Raw genomic sequence first — 17,389 nt, 5'->3', positions numbered from 1 at the left:
GGCAATGCACAAATATATAACAAGGAAGATAGCATGACATAATCGTCAATAGTATTTTAGTTGAAGACACAGGGTACAGAGATGCATGATATACCAGTATTCTTTTCCAGTGTGATCTATCAGTTTTAAATTTAGTTGCTAAGGCTGTGACATTTGGCTGTAAAAGGTCAGTGGTGTCTTTGAGGTATGGATTTGAAATATATAGGAGTAAGAGCCCAGCAAAAGAAGAAAGGGGACCCTTCTGAGCGTGAATTGCAAAAAGTGTTATTTTTAAACAGGAATTATTAAAATCTATATGATTTTTATCATGACTGTGGCACAATAGCAGAAGCAATGGGACTAATTATAATGGTATAATAACCATGATAACAATATCATGAGAACAATGAAGAAAAAGATAAAGGATCATTTTTTGTTCAGCAAATGAGTTCACTTTAATAGAAGCTTGTTTAAACTCTTGGGCACGGAGTGAAGGTGATTACTAGTGTAATTCAAATGTTTCCTGTTGTAATATTTGTTCAAAAATGTAAAGTTCTAGCATTATAAGTGAAGAATTATTTTGTGAAAAAAAAAAAATTCTAAGCTTATCCATGCGTTTACATTTGCCAAGTGTTCTCACCAGTTCTTGTCCTCCCCCAGCTGGAGAACTAAAAATTATGGGTACACATCAAAGTTCAAAGTATTGTCCTTCATGTGCCAGGTGTTTGGCCCATCTTTACTGGTAACAGCAGTCTTTGGAAAGCGGCTCAAATAATGAGAAAGAACAATGATTCAGTATGAGTTTTTTATTAGTGTTATCTTCACTGCCATAAGAAATGCCAGATTGTACTCTCTAGCAGAAACAGAGCAGAAAATTAGACAATAAACATCACATCAACTTCAAGGAAATTAAAATATGATCATTACCAATGGATTATGAAATTATTATTTGATTCTATTTATGGTCAAGTGATGCTTTTTTGTAGAAAGCAGAGAGAATATAAAGTAAGATACAACTACAGTTGTAGCAGGGGAATTTCAGGGTACAGATGCTGCACTACTTTTGCTAGCTCATCACATCAGCAGAGTGTATGTCAGCATGTCACCACCTTTGGTGGTGTTAAGTAGACTGGGGGGTGAAATACATATTCATTTTTTCTTCCTGCCATTGTTTCATATTCAAAGTAAAATCTACATCAAGATTTGCGACCTTTGGTCGTGGCTATAGTGCTTTTATCTTTATAAAATTCCAGGGGATGTTTTTGTATCTATCAGACGTAATTTAATTAATGATCACTCAGAATATATCATGTATCTGCCTGAATAGAGTATACAGTTTTCTCATTCTAACACTCCCAGAAATATCTTTGTCTAATAGCCAGGTGAGGAAGGTAGGTGCTGTCATTATGCATGCAGAAGACCACACTATCATACTTACTCTCATCTTTTACTTATTCTTTGATAGCTTTTTATGTTTGCTTTCTAACTTCTGGCCTGCAGGCATTTCCCATCCTAAAGGGAATGACAATCAGAGATAGGAAGAAAGAAGAAAAGATGACAGGAAGAAAACCGTCAAGTAAAACAGGAAGAAATTCCAGAAAGTAATAGTTAAGGTTTAAAAGTAAAGTTTAAAATACAGCCAAGCAAAATAAAATGCATCAGCCCATTGGTTTGAAAGTAAATACAAAACCTTTGCTTTAAAGACATTTAAGTACAGTGAGACAGTGGCAGAGAAAGAAGAAAGGGAAAGGACAGCAATGGAGAAATTGTATTACATTGTAACAGACTTTTCTCACAGCACATTTTGGATCACATTCTAAAGGTGGCTGGTTGCAATTCACAAAATAAATATCAAAACCTGTGCCCATTTCTGAGTGGAGGCAGCAAGAAAATATCTCAACCTGAAGTCTCTGAGGAGATGTATCCCAGCCTCAGTATGTTCGTTGAAAATATAAAAGGGTATTTAACAGAAATTTTCAAAACCGTTCTTTTAATTAAGGAAAACAAATTAATTGAAAACATTTGTTTAGGTTTGGATTTTGTTTTTTTTTTCTTAAAATGTTTATACCAATTATGAAGTACGGTGAAAATCAGAAAGTACCACCAGAAAGCCAAGCGTCCCGTATCCTGAAGAAGTACCTGGCCTTTTGCTTATTCCACGCTAGGATGGGTGAGGAGCTTCTCTTGCACTGCATTTTCAGTAGCCTCTTGGTTCATCTAATTTTGAACAGGAACAGTTTTGAAATCATGAAAGCTTTTACAAGACATGAAAAATGTTTCCTGTCCAGCTCTAACATGAAGACTCATATCATAAAATAAAATGATCTATAATAGCTAAAATAGCTTCATTAGTTAGGTTTATTATTGTGTAAATTGCAGAAAAGGCATGAGACTCAAATATGCAAAGGTGGCAATTCCATTACCTACTTTCCAGCACAACATATGTTTTAAATTTAAGCAAATTTCCCAACTGCAAATTGGATGACATACAACAAATACTGTGTTTTAACAGCTTTAGCATTTTATAGACATTACAGCCATGCAGCAATCCTTTACCTCAGGAAAAAGTAAGAATTACAAAGAGTTCACTATAAAAACACCTAATCACCAGAACCCAGCTGGAAGTTGTATAGCCTACTGCACAGCAGACTAGATTAAGACACAAAATACATGAACTTTTGTCCTTGAAGAAAGATATTTTGCCCCTTTTGTTTCCAGGTCTGTAAAATAGGGTAATGATACTTATCTGCTGCGTAACTGAGTGCTTTGGAAATAAGAGCTCAGCTTTTTCTGCAAAGTGGAGATCACTTGGTATTGCTAACAGCATGAGTAAAAATAATGGAACTTAACAAATGGAGTACAAAAAATATTTAAGCAAGCGTCAGTGAATTGATTCAAAATACCAAGACTGTACAATGCAACCACATAACTGCAGTGACAGCTTCTAATTTTGTGGTCCTATTTCTGTTAGACATTTAGTTCCAATAAAGCACAAAGATAGGCTTTTTCATAGTAAAAATGTTCCAGTATGTTGAGACTTTAGTTACAGAAAACAGCGACATCTTCCTTATCCAGAGAATGTTTTGCAGGCTCCATTAATATCAGACCTGACATTTTGATGTACTTTTGTGGTTTATCTCTAGTCAACTGGCAGACTACAAAGTATACTGGCAAAATGCTACCAATAAGAGAATGCCAAGACCTCTATTTTTTTTTTTAAGTTCATAAATAAGCTGCAGATTAAAATATTTATCATGAAAACCTGAAAAAATCACTCCTTTATTCCAGATCATCGATAAAATCTTGGCTTCACATAAGTCTGTTGGAGTTCTGCCACTGATTTGGTAGGGTACAAATTTCAGAATGGACTTTGAAACAATTGGATTAGAAACAGCTACTTTTCTGGTTTCCCATATTTTCACAGTGGAAGCTGAGAAAGGACATTTTGTGAACCTGTTACTTTACTAAAAAATTGACTGTCTGGAAAACGCTACAGAGCTGAACACTTATTATTTTTGCATTAGTTCTCAGAGATCCGAGGCACAATCAGTGATGTTAATCAAAGGCGTGCATGTGCACACTGTACACAGTGTTGTATCAGTTCTTGGGTACACACGCACATGAGCTATTACACCCATATGCAGCTCCATTGATAGTGCGGAGTTTCATACAGCTTAAATTAATTGTAAGCTGAAAATTGCACAGAAAAGATAAAGGAAATGCACAAAATATATGGGAATGGTTTCTCTAATAAGATTCTTTAGTATTTTCATTCATGCATCTATCATATATTTTTCTTAGTACTTTAGACCTCAGTAATACTCCTGTTGTGACACCACTGATGAAAGAATCAACTTTTTTCATTTTCGTACATTCTTTTTTCTATTTTCATTTTTCCTAAGGCCAGTATAAATGTCCTCTTGGCCAGAAGTTCGAACCTAGGTACTGCCAGTTTATGTGCCCAAAGGACCTTATTTCTCTCTATGCTTTCTCCCAAGACCGCACAGTCAGTGATCTTGTTTTCTCTAAGCAAGTTCATCTTCTCCTTCCATACTCACATAATCAAAGCAATCTTTATTTCTCATTCAGAAAATCTACCTTCTTCTCCTTTAGTCAAGGCCTGCCCCAAGGACACTGATTTGGACAGTAGCATCTATTGTTTCAGCTGTCTTCTTCCAGGGAGGAGCTTAATTGCTTCTCCCACCTGATGACAGAGAGTTTGCATACTCATCACTGTGGCCCATGACTGTCCAGGGATCAAAAGCACTTCTGCTACACTTAATCCTATTATGCTGCCCTCTACCATAACACTATTTAACCCCATGGGTTAAAGTCAGCCTCTATGCATACATTCTTATTCTGAAAATAATTAGGAGCTATACGATCCTACCAAGACATTTACTTTTTGAGCGGTCAGCAACAGCTATATAGAATTACTACTCCTTGGATAAGGTCTATCCAGTAAATTGAAAAGACCTCAAAAGATCTGTGAAATCTTATTTCACACACAGGCACATGTGTACAAACATGTATTTAGGAAAACTAATCATGGAAAATATTGTAATCATCTTTGCAGTCATATACCCTTACACAAACCATTTTTTTCTACAGATGCAGCCACTGTTGCATAAGTACCCTCTTGTACTGAACTTTTTTTCTAAGTGCCCAAAACTATTTAGAATAATGGTCCACCTGTTTGACCGGTTTTCTTCTTCAGAAGGGTTGATTTGGATAATTGATTGTGGGGGCTGATGGAGAGGGCGGGAAGATGAGGTCAGTTAATTGCTGCCTGGGGAGGAGGATGTAGGAGGTCTCTTTTGTTCCAGGCTGAGGGCCCACTTGTAATAAATGACATACAACAGAGATGCTCAGAAGACACTCTTTTAAGACCCTTCCCACGAGGGAATAACAGATGTTCCTTGTGATTTATGGGTCTGGGTTTTGGGGTCTAATACTGTGAAATGTCTGTGCAATCTGGGCTAGGCATCACAAACAAGTGCAAATAAATATATCATGACTGAACATACTATAGCTCACCGTGTATTAACAAAATAAAATAGCAAGCACCCGAACTGGGTAAAACACCTTTCAGTTTTCCTTTTGCATAACAGAAATGTGTGCAGACCTCACACACTTTGTGAATTTCCACAGCCAATACTTCCTGGATGAAAACAGCCCTCATCCTGAACACTGATGTCCCATGGGTTCCATGCCTTTAGATTATGGGAGATCTCACATCTGTTCTCAGACTTGCCAACTCTAATAAAATGTATTTATTTCAAGCTTCACTGATGACTAAAGAAAAAACCCTAATAACTATTGAAATGGAAATCAACAACTGTTCCAGGCCACAGTAAATGGATTTGAGGACTTAGTAACCTGGCACCCCTGAAAATGTCTCCTACATAATGCCAGACAAAATAAGCGTATTTGGGAGCATTTCGTCAGCTCTCATGGATGCGTACTTGATTACTGAACAAACACAAAGCTTCTTTCTCATTTCTTCCTATTTCTTAGCCTCTCTAGAGGAGCAATAATGCTTCTTATTTTTTTCAAATCTCCCCTATATCTCTCCCTCTAGTAAGTGTCTTTCATGCAGCTCTGACTTAGAGTGATCGGGACAGCAAATGATCTGTACTCCACACGCTGTTGTTTTGAGTGTCGACAAGGAGTTTTAGAGCAGCACAGCCATACAGAAAACAGTCCTGCTTGACAAAAGCATGAACAAAATAACCTGCTATACCTTTGGTATTGAAACATGTATGTGTTCTCTTTTCCAGCCTTTAATGAACATTTGAAGAAAAGAAAAAAAAAAGAAAGATTAATTGGCTTTGAAATTTGGCTGGGAGAGCATTTAACATGTTTCCACTTATGTTCAGATGCACAGCTAGAAAATGGTAGTTGTAATAGAATTCACATGCCATACCTCTCACTTTCCTGCCAAAAAATCTCTTATTGTAAAGGTTTTTATAATGGGAAATACTTCGGTTTATCTAAAACACCAAGAAAAAAAATATTTTTAGCTCTATTTTCACCCCTCCCCCCTCTCCATTCTCACATGCATAATTAGCCAGCAATCAGGTATAATAGCTACACATGTAAATGTCTTTAGTTTCATGCAGGTGCAAAACCCCAAGGTTACACACAAAATCAAGCCCTAAGGATTAAGGCTTTCAATACAGGACACATAAGCTGCCTTCCCCCACTCTTCTGCACTGATTCCTCAAATATAGGTCCTTCTTTCACAGACAAAATCTAATCATGTGGTCATATCCTGACCCCTATGCTGTAAAATGCAAAAAACAATGTTGTGTGGGCATCTATTATGAGTCAGTTTTGGCATCGGTTTTGGTAATCTGGAGATAGCAATACAGTGAAGAGAAAATTAACTCTAGAAGATGAAGCTATGATCAGGAGAGCAGCAGAAAAATGGAGATTTACTTCGCAAAAAATTTGGGAAACATATTCTTTTCTGACTTACAGGCAATAAAATATTTTTTCAGTTAGAACTAAAGAAACAAATATGGCTTTGGAAGTAACCTCTGTGTATAAGAGAGCATAGATGAGGAAAGGGGAACAATCTACAAGGATTTCTCATTTCCCCACAATTAGTGTACAGGTTACTTACCTTTGCCTTCCACTAAAGCTGAATCAGCATTTTGAACTTACAAGTAGGAGATAGACATCATCTTCTCTTAGGCATATTCTGCTATCTAAAGGTGATGAATAATAATTCAGAGACACCTTCCCTCCAAGATCATTATTGATATTCAAAACTAAAATCTTGCACGTAACAAATGGCTCAAGGTACAGAGACAGGCATTCCCCAGGGGAAGGAGCTCTGAGGACTGACGTAGTAATGTGGCATTTGTGAAAACCAACCTAACCCAGCACCTGAGAGTGTGCAGGGTTGCTGGTTTATAAGGAATAGTAGTAAAGAAAAGAGATTATTGAACGGCTGAATAGCTGGGTTAAAAGGTTTGCCAGCATGAATAAGAAACAAACCACCCAACCCAAAATCATCCTTATTGTGGCCATGAAATAAATACAAAATACAGGCACTGTGGGTAGAATTGGGTTTATGGTCAGAAAGGACACTTTCTTCTTCTTCGTGGTGACAAATCATTAGAGTAACTTTTCTGAGGGCCTGTGAAGGGTCCTCACAATCAAGGTAATTCAGTTTTACAGAAACAAAACCTAAATTAGTATCACACAAGGAGTTATGTTCTCTACTGGTTTTCAGGCTTAAGCAGCTGAAATTCCCACCTCTGTGCAGATGCATTTGTGTGGAGTGAAAGCAAGCTCTGACTCGCCCAGTGCTAAGTTAAACAAGTGCAGGAAGGCCAGATCTCTGTAAGAACTGGCATGCCCATATTTAATAACGTGTTTAGATAGCAGCGATTGCAGCCCATCCTCTGTTATGTTCCACTCCAGTCACAGAGCCAGAGCAGTTCCAGAAGCAAAAGGGAGTGCTGACTACTCGACAAGAAAGTAAACATTGAAAACATGCCTTTGCCTGCAGTATAATCTAACCCGGCTGCTATTGAGACAGATGAAGAGGGTTTACACAGCGCGTTCCTCTGGCTCTGTTGGGCTCCCTGGCAGGAGGACTACAATGCACAGCAGCACAGCAGCGCTGGCGGTGAGTGCCTGTGCAGAGCCCCGCTCCCAGCCCAGGGGGGGCTGACGGAGGGGTAGAAAGGGGCCCTGAGCTTTCTGGGCATTGGAGAGTTTGCATTATGATCTTTAAGCTCTTAGGCTGTCTCTTGTTTGTCTGCGAGAAAAGTCAAACTGTCTCAACATATGAGAATTTAACACAGCATTAAGCTGCAAATCCTAAGCCTGGAAGGGCTCTTCCGTGGCAACCTGAAGATCCTGCCACCCCACATAATGTCAGCTTTTCATATTGCAGCCTTTTCCTTAATGTCCTTCTAACTTAATTTTCACGCTGCCTTTGGAGCAAAGTGTCCGATGTCATGTGCCAGGGGCTACACCCACCCCTCACACAGAGATTCAGGCACCGCCTGCAAGAGCTTCTGAACTAAAAACCTGTGCAAGTAGCCCAAGAAACTGCACCCTTGAAATAACAACAGTCGCTGTCACAGGTGTTTGGTGCCTCTCAGAGTCTATTGTCTGCGCAAAATCGAAATACGGTGTCTGTCCTCCCGAGACCGGCAGCTTGGAGGCGCTGCCAGGAAGAGCACTCTGCAAACACCCCTGTTAAGTTCCCTCTGCTTCCCCTGTGCTCCGTGCCCAGCCTTGTGCACATGATCTATAGTTTCTTCCCTCTGCCACTGATGAGGGTCTCACTCTTTGAGAGCCAAAAAGCCACCTACTGTGCTATTCTCCATTAGGCCATAAATGCTCTTGAGATGCTGGAATCTGTTTTGTAAATAGGCAATTAAAATGAAGGGAAAAAAAATCTCTGCTCAGCTTTGCATAGTCAGAGCCCACAGACAGCTGTCTAGAGGGGCTCAATCCTGCACATCATGAGAAGCTTCTGAAAAGTGCTGAGTTCCTTCATCTGTGAAGAGCTTAATTGCAGTTAAAGGTAGCAAAGCACCTTCAGCACCCCACTGGATGAAGCCACATGTTATTGGGACTCCCACTGATTTCTGTCATCAGAGCAATTGGTTTTGAGAATAAGTAAGGAAAAAAATCTCCCACTGACACCAGTGGGAATCCTTGGCATGCACAGGGAACAAAACATTATGGTTGAGATCTTTTCTGGATATGGGAACAGTCTTTTATTCTGCTTATGCAAATTATATATACAAATTATGCAAATAATTACCAAGTCATTCTGGTAGACTGTATAATAATAACAATAATAATTATTATTGTCATTACTAATGTTGATGTTGTTTGTCACTATTGTTGTTATTCACATTTATTCTGATTGTGCCTTCAGGCTGGCCAAGAACAGTGTCCATTAGTGCCATATGCAGAGGAGCAGTTGCTGCTTCAAAGTGTTTACAAACCCAAGGAACATCATGGATGCAGAATAGGAGGGAGGGACAGTGGGAGGATGCTCTCAGAAAGAGCCAACAGATGGGAATGCCATTTGTCCCTCAACTGTTTGCTTCTTGGTCAGCAGATTTAGGATAGGAAGATGGGGAAGGAGCAGAGCAAAGAGCCATGGTAGGACTGGTATGGGCAGACCACGAGGAAGGGAGTCAAGGCCATCATTTCCAGCATTTCTGGATTTCCCTTGCATGTTTCTCCTAGGGCCATGAAGGTGTTAGCAGCATCCCAGTGTGTGTCTAAGAGATATGTCCACCCCTTGGGTCTGGGTTTGTAAGAGGTCTGTGGGAAGTGTCTGCCCCATAAAGCTGCACTTCAGAAACTCTTGGATCAGTGCAGAAAACCCTCAATGGCCACATCATCCTCCTTGTATAGACTGCGATTTTGGGCTGGTGCTTCTCTGCCACTTGGTACAGAATGTCTGTTTTAGCCTTCAAACCTATCCCCAAGGAAACTGCAGTGAAAGCAGGGTTGTAGCCTGGTGTGTTGTGGATGCACTTCATTTCCCTTCCATGACCCTCCAGTACGTTCACACACCGCTTCTACAATAGTGAATAAAACAAGCAGTGACCAATTCTCCAAGCTTTGCAACAGGTAGCACAACCCAGCTAAACCCACACAGCTAAACTCTCTTACCCTGCAAAGCAGGTTGGCTTTAACCTGCTTCGTGTCAGGATTGGGCTGTGGCCCATGCCATGCCTGGCAGAGCGAGCTAACATAAGAAGGGGCTGTGCTCTCAGTCCAGTTCCTGTACTAATGCTTTGGCCTTGATTAGTTTATTAATAGAGCCACTAAATGTGTTGCCCTTGCCAAAGCCCTGCTGTTGTTTCTCCTTCCTGCCATTTTCAGAGTGTTTGTTCATTGTTACTTGAAATAAACCAAAGAAAAAGTCATACAACTTGTTTGCTCCCTTAAAAATGCAAGAAATAGTCTCATTTTTCAGGCTGGGGAGATAACTGATCAGCCCTCTTGCAGTTTTATAACAAGCATATGTAACATCTGATGGCTTTTCAACACATAACTTTCAATTACAAGTATGTGAATCCAGACAAACTCTGCTGAATTCAAGTCTTTTATTCTTGATGTACTCCCTTATAATTTAAAGCACTGTAGCTGTATTGTGCTGGAACTTTTCAAATCTCAGAAGTCTGAATTTCTCAAAATGACATATGTGGCGATGGTTTCCTGTGTGAAGTACAAATTATCAGGAATGTTTCTGCAGAGCTGAGAGATGCCAGTAACAATTTTTTTGGTCTACATGTCAACAGTTATTCCTATCCTGTTTTAACTTTTGTGTAAGTAATAATGATGGATGAACCCGCTTCCTTTCATTTTTTAGTCTTTCTGTTTTCACTCTTCATTAGCTTGTTTTCTCTGTTTTCTCCCCCTTTCCCACAATCTCTTATTAGTGGAATATGAAGTCATCTATTATCAGCCTGAATTAAACTTTCAAAACCACAGTGTTCAAGTGGGTCTTATATTAGGCATGAAATAGCCTATTCAAAATGTGTAACACATCATCATTTTGGTGTCTTAAGTGTATCTAGCAAGAGAGAAATGTGTAGCAGCAGTTTTCTGACAAGATTTCTTATAATCAGAGAACATCTTTTCTCTTGATATCGGGTATGATGTGGGAAGTTCACATTTGCATATAGTAACCTGTCATTCACGAAAGTGGCAGATTTGTTTTGGAGTACTCTGTGTCTGTTGTGGGAGGGATAAGACAGATGAAAGTGAGGAAATAGTTGAAAGGTTCAGCTTCCACTAGAATAAAGCTGAATAGCCTTGAGCTGACAGATGTAAAAGGACAATTGTTTAACAACTTCCTTTCTATCAAGAGACAATATTCCAAGCCCCTGTGAAATACAATACACCATACAGTACAAACACAATGCGAGTAGGCTTAGAAAATTAAATAGCTGGGATAATAATATTTGGATAGCTGGCCTTATTTTCTTGATTTCTAATTTTCCAGAAATGTTGGCTAGATCTTGGCTTACAAGCGTCTTTATTAATTTTAATCTCCATTTCTATTTTCCCTTACCGAGCTTCCTGGTAAGCTGAGGAGGTTTCATAGTTCCACAGAATAGTTTTGCTTAATAGAATAGTATTTCTGTTGGCCACTGAAATGTTCTCTGTGTCAAACAGAACTTCTCAGATTAAAAATTTAAAATGTGAAGGAAAGACTGTGGAAAAACACTCTCCTGAACAAAATGAGCAGAGGCACTTCCATGTTGTCAGACCCCCACAAAATAGGGAAATGCCCACATTCTGTAGAAGGTACCTTCTACCCATTACATCAGGTTTCTTCAATAACTGTTGGTACTCAATGATGAGGGGATGACGCAGAGAAGGACAAGGGTATACTGTAAATGCATGATTGAGCTGATCCCATCTCCAGCTCTCATGATGCTTAGGCAGCGTCTTGGTTGCATGGCTGGGTGTCATTTTCGTCCCTTCTACTACTCCCATTAGCACTGTTCGGTTGAAATGAAAGTATTTAGGGATGGGATAGGAAGGAGCATCAAAGCAGGATATTCATCACAGTGTTTCTTCTACTCCAGTTTTGCATACAGAAGATGAGAGGTGAAGAGGTGTAGCTCTTCCATTTAGCACCGATCCACATAGCCTCTGCTTCTGCAGAGGATCATAGTATGGCCATGCACCTGAAAAACTTCCCTGGTCAAATTAGGGCAATCAGTCCACTATGACTCCCCTGAAGCATCTACATCCAGTGTCGACTGTTTCAGGCACTAACTATTGTCACCCCATGGCAGCCTACGGCAACAAGTTTCTCAATCTTTGTCCCTTTCTGCATCTCATCAGAACCCAAAGAGACAGTAAAACAGAGTTCTACTTTATTCTACCCCACTATGACCAAATATTATGTACAGCAGATGCACATCACACGAATCTCATTGGCCCACTCTAATGGCTCTATTTCTATAAAATTTCTATAATTTCTATAAAATTTCATTAAAAAAGAATTATTTCCATTTATTAAATCATTCATATATCTTGAGCTGAGGAATGCCACAAGCCCCATGTAATTATTAGCCTGAAACAGGGCTAATTCTGAAATAGCAAGTTAAAAAAAATCTCAAGATACTGCTGACTGAATTCTGCATTTGAGAAACTTTTGCCATGAGTTGCTTTATTGTCAAACTGGCAGGAAAACAGAACAGCACTCACCATACGGGAACTGTGGCATGTAGATGGTAAGTAAGTTTTAAGGTCAATTACAAATCACAGTGAATACATTTGCATATTGTATAGTGTCTGAAAATGAATCTGGTATTGTGAGCATCTATTCAAGATCCCCACACTCCAATTGGCTCTGCCTGCTCCATTTCACTATAGTATCTGATAATAGAATTATACTGTGAACAAGATGCATTCTGAAGAATAATAGGTTGAAATTAATTCCCCCAGTGGTGTTTCCATGCACCTTCACCTTCCTGGCAACAGTGAATATCTGTAGCTTATCTTAGACACTACACTAGGAATAGACATTTAAATTTATTTTAAACAGCTTGACTTACAAAAATGTCCTCTGTTCTTTTTAGTTGCCTCTTTTCTACTACTTTCAGCTCCTCTACTTTTTTTCAAAAGTGCTCACATATATTTGAAACAATAATTCTTTTCCCTAAAGCATTTTCTCAAGATTAATAACATAAGCAAACATCCTACCATTTTTCTTGGCAACAATCAGGAGCTCATTTCATCCCTGAAGTTTATCAGTTCAGTTCAATTCAACAGGACTTTATTTTTGACATAAAGAGCCATACAAAGATTCTCCAACTATAAAAAGGACAGACACCCTCAGGTACCTGTCATAGGTAATCAGAAATCACGCTCAGAATGTGTAGCTTTGCCTTGTATGTCCATTTGTCAGGAAAGTCCAGTCTTGGACACAAATCACTGCTTTGTAAATGGATCATCTGTTGTCTAAAATACTGAAGTGGAAATAAATCTTATATCCTGAACCTTTCTTCTGTTGATTTTTTTTTTTTTCTAAACTGGAATAAATTGAGGGATTATATCTTGTATTTCATAGCTAGAGAACTTAAAGAAAAGACTTAGAGATCTGATGAATGTAGATGTCTCCTGGGAAAGAAACAAAGAAAAGAAAGTATAAATGAATAAAATAATTGCATAGATAAACAGAAAGCTCTGACTGATCCTATGAAGGGATGACAAAGAAATGAAATGAGACTTACCAATGGAAATAGTATAAAAAAATTACCAGACTTTGCTAGATCACTGATCATAGCAGAGGTAAGCCTCAGTAGCCTCTCTTACTATCTTCATGGGTCTTCCATAGTGGATACACTTGAAACACTCATTTTAGTTCAGGTTATATGTACTGGCTTTAACAACACTGCCAGATTTAGGTGTCCTGTACTCTTGATTTTTGTAAAGGACAAGAAATATTTTGCATGGACCCACTATGCACAAAAAAAGTAAAATGTGGCATCAACAAGGGATGCTAGAAAAGCCTGAATTTTAAGCATAAGGTAAACATTAGCCCAGTTCTTATCTTTCAGGACAAAGAGCATCTTTCTACACAGGTGCATTTGACAGTTCTTGGTCACTAGTCCTCCCATCCTCACTACAAGGATGTTCAGTTAATGGTCCTGATAACTGCATGGGTGCAATGCCAGCAGCTTTATCAACATGTGAGTGTCCGTGATGAGGATACAGCTGACCTTAAATCCACTTTGAGACTCTTTCAGTGACATGCTGTATGACCTTCAGCAAGAAACTTCTCTGCACACTGTTATTCCCAATGGGATAAAGAATTAATGATGTCTACCCACCTGGTAATGAGATTTGAGGGCTGCTGATAAAGCGCAGGACAAATTCTTGGTATTATCAGCACTCATGTGACTTCAGCAGTGTCGGTCCGTTAGCCTTTGCAGGGAGCAGGGGCTGGGTTGGGAAGCAGTAATTGGAAGTAAAAGCAGTTGACAGGGAGGTCTGTTCAATGCAGTAATCTGTCACTGAACGGGATCACAGAGGGTTTTATTTGCACCTCATGTGCCTCATTGTTTCAGATAAACAGAAGAAAAACAACTTGCTGTAGAAAAATGTTGTATTTTCAAATTTTTGCTTTGCAAGTGAATGTCAGTCTGCTTAATATATGGCTGGGTGCTACCTGCTATCTGCTGTGAGTGGGAAGGTGGGCCAGATGATCTCCAACTCAAATTCTTCTGTGATCCTAATTCAGTGCTGCTGCCTTCATTTCCTCCACCCCTTTATTGCCGCTCCTCCTACAATACATTATTTTTCTTTGAAGTCAATAGTTCTGATATGCTTCCATGATATTTTTTAGGTGGGCCAGCTAGTGGTCAAGAGAAAGTTATGAATGTAGTACTTTTAGTACAAAGTCATTCTTGTTAACAAAATATACACCAGACACAGACCTAGGCAAAGATGCTGGATGAACCAGCTGAGGCTCTGAACAGTTTTGGCGATGCAAATGCCAATAAAAATGCTCTTTCAAGTTTCATTTTCTAATAATCTACTGCACGTTTTCAGTGGAAACTCAAGAGCATGCACCTTCGGCATTATTGTTCATAATCACCTCAACTGTTTTCTCTTCAAGCACAGATTCCTATCCAAGTTCATAAATTACTTTTTATAAGCTTTGGCTTTTTCAGTATAAAAATACAGAAACTTGCTCATGCCTGAAAGTGGAAAGATCTGCCCCACTGTACCTGACCCCAGTACTCAGCTGTCTTTGTAAAGATTTTGAATGCTGGAAGTAGATCTGAGAGAAAAGTTGCTGTGTTATTTAAAAAGCATGTACACTTGTGATCATAACAGGTGTAATCTTTACTTTTACATAAATATTGTGGCCATTGCAGCAGGAGAGGCCTTTCTCTGGAAGTCAGCCACTTGCTTTTTTATTACAAAAGTGTGTTGAGCTGGTGCATTTCTTTTAAAACAAAATATCAAAGAGTGTTTATTTACATGGAAAATAATTCTAAGGAAACTGAATAGGATGTTACTCCAATAGTCCACAAGGCAGGACTTGTACAGTTCCCAACTATTTACAGAAGTCTATGAAATTTTTCATTTATTCATTTTTTGCCGTTTGCAGCGTTCTCATGTACACAGATATTCTCCTTTTGGATAAGCAACTGCATATGTTGACAAGAATAAAAAAATCAAAGTTTTCTGATATGCTTCTATCTTTTATTTTTATTGCATGTAGTAGAAATATTGAAACCCCAAACACAAGTAAAAAAGAAAATGTTTTACATGAAAGAAATTAGCCATGCACTCGGGGAACAGGCTGAGCTGCTTTTTTGTTGTTGTTGTTGTTTTTAACACACTTTTAATCTCTTCCTAGCCAGAGAGAATGAGAAGAGAAAAATGGTGACACAAACTTACGCAAAGAGCAGTTTGCCTAGCAATATCACTTGTGTCCATGGGAGTGTGAAGGACATGGCACACTGGTTTCCAATTGTCACCGTGACAGCACCATGAGGCTGCAGTTCATCATTACGAAGGCAGAGCAGCTTCAACCATATCCACTCCTCAACAGGGATTCCATAAATGCAACTGGCATTTAAAAAACAAAGACATCAAAGAATTGGAAGAGACATTTGTCATCTATCTAGAAGTTTAATTAGACACAAGTCAAATAAAGTCACTATCCATCTAGAGATTTGGAAGCACAGCCAACCATACATCTTGTAACTGTTTTAATGACTCAAAACCTTTAAAAAAGAACAGTGGCCCATAAAACAGTGGGAAGCATAAACATTTTAGTAAATGTAACTGGTAGCAATGTGCTCATTCCCAGGTTATTTTGATACAAAAAATAATTTTGATACAAAAAATTAATGGCTTCACACTCTGTTTCAGTTCTAGTATTAAGACATAACTTGTTAGGCTTTTATTAAATGTTGTCCACGTCAAACGCTAACATGGGAAAGCACCAATGTGAAGTGTTAAGCACATCCTTCCTGTCAGAATCAATGACAGCTCTGTATGCATTTTATCTGAAGAAGGACTTAGCCAAGCTGGGAAGGAAAACTACACTGAAGTTTTGTTAAATTTTGTTTTATTTTTTGTTTGAATTCTCAGAGGGCCTAACACATACAGCAAGTTTTCTTTCCTGCAAACCAGTCTGAATGCAGGAGGCCCCATTGAAGACCTGAAAGGGAAAACCATGAAACATAAAGGTGATCAGTGTCAGAGTGGTGATGAGGGAAGCATTAGGGGCTAGTTATGTAGTACAGAGTGCCATGATACATAAGGAAGAGAGACAGACTACTGAAAATAAGCTAGTGTTCTCATCTGTGCATTACTTTAGATGTATTGACAGAAGCAGACATGATTTATCTGGTAGAAAATAGCCAGGTAGTAGATGCAGAACTCATCCTCATTAAGAAAGAGAGGCATACGATAACCTTGATGCAGGCAATGCAGAATGTAAAATGTACCTATCTGGAAGAAGTACTGCAAAATCATGTTTAAAGGGAGTAAAAAAAGATACAATAGAAAATACTTTGATAGAATGGCAATTTGATAATGTGAAACTTCAAGCTTAAGGTTATTAAAACCTGGAAGATGTATTAGTTCATTGTGTTAGCAAAACCAAAAGACTTAAACCTATTCGTTAGATACTTCAGCTGATGTAGTGAATGCAAACTTTCTGGGTCCTTTAAAAAAGTGTCCGATACAGTGGTTTTCTTGCTTCTCAGGAAAATCACTTACATACAGAAAAATCAACACTGACGTCTTATCACCCATTGCATAACAGTGTCATTGAACCCTAAGTGACATGGCAAAGGCAAGGGTAGGTAAAGAAGGAGGGAAGAGGTATGCAGAAAGAAAAATATTAACCTGTTCTAGAATGCCATAATGGTGAGAGTCACAAGCCTTTTTAGACCAAGGTTAACTTCCTTATGCAGCTACTGGTTGAAACGAAGAAAATAAAGTTGCTTCCAAAAAGACTGTGACTGATGAGCATTGACCTTTGATGTTTGAATGATTTGATATTGTTTGCTGATATTTATTATTTAGCATTTATTGACCAGAAGGGAAAAGAAAAAAATGCCTGGTTGTTATCTGGAATTAGTGAACACTGTGGACTTCAGAAGATATGAAATTCTGTGGAAACCAATCAGGCATTAGGCAATATTAGCACATTTTCATGTCAACCTTTTTTTTTCTTTTTTTTTTTTTTTTGAAAAGAAACAGATTAATATGAAGCAGGCATTATGCAGTTTAAAAATAAATTTCCTGTTATTAGAGGAGGTCACTATTACAGGATGTTTGCTATGTAGAATAAACCTTTGGGGATAGCAATCATATTGGACAGAGAGCAGATTGTGACAGCAATAATAAAGTACACACCACAACAGTGTGG

This window comes from Pezoporus occidentalis, unplaced genomic scaffold, assembly GCF_034315485.1.
Source record: "Pezoporus occidentalis ecotype Australia unplaced genomic scaffold, CSIRO_AGI_Poc_V1 ctg23, whole genome shotgun sequence".
NCBI classification, from domain to species: domain Eukaryota; kingdom Metazoa; phylum Chordata; class Aves; order Psittaciformes; family Psittacidae; genus Pezoporus; species Pezoporus occidentalis.
This window is presented reverse-complemented; position numbering follows the sequence as displayed.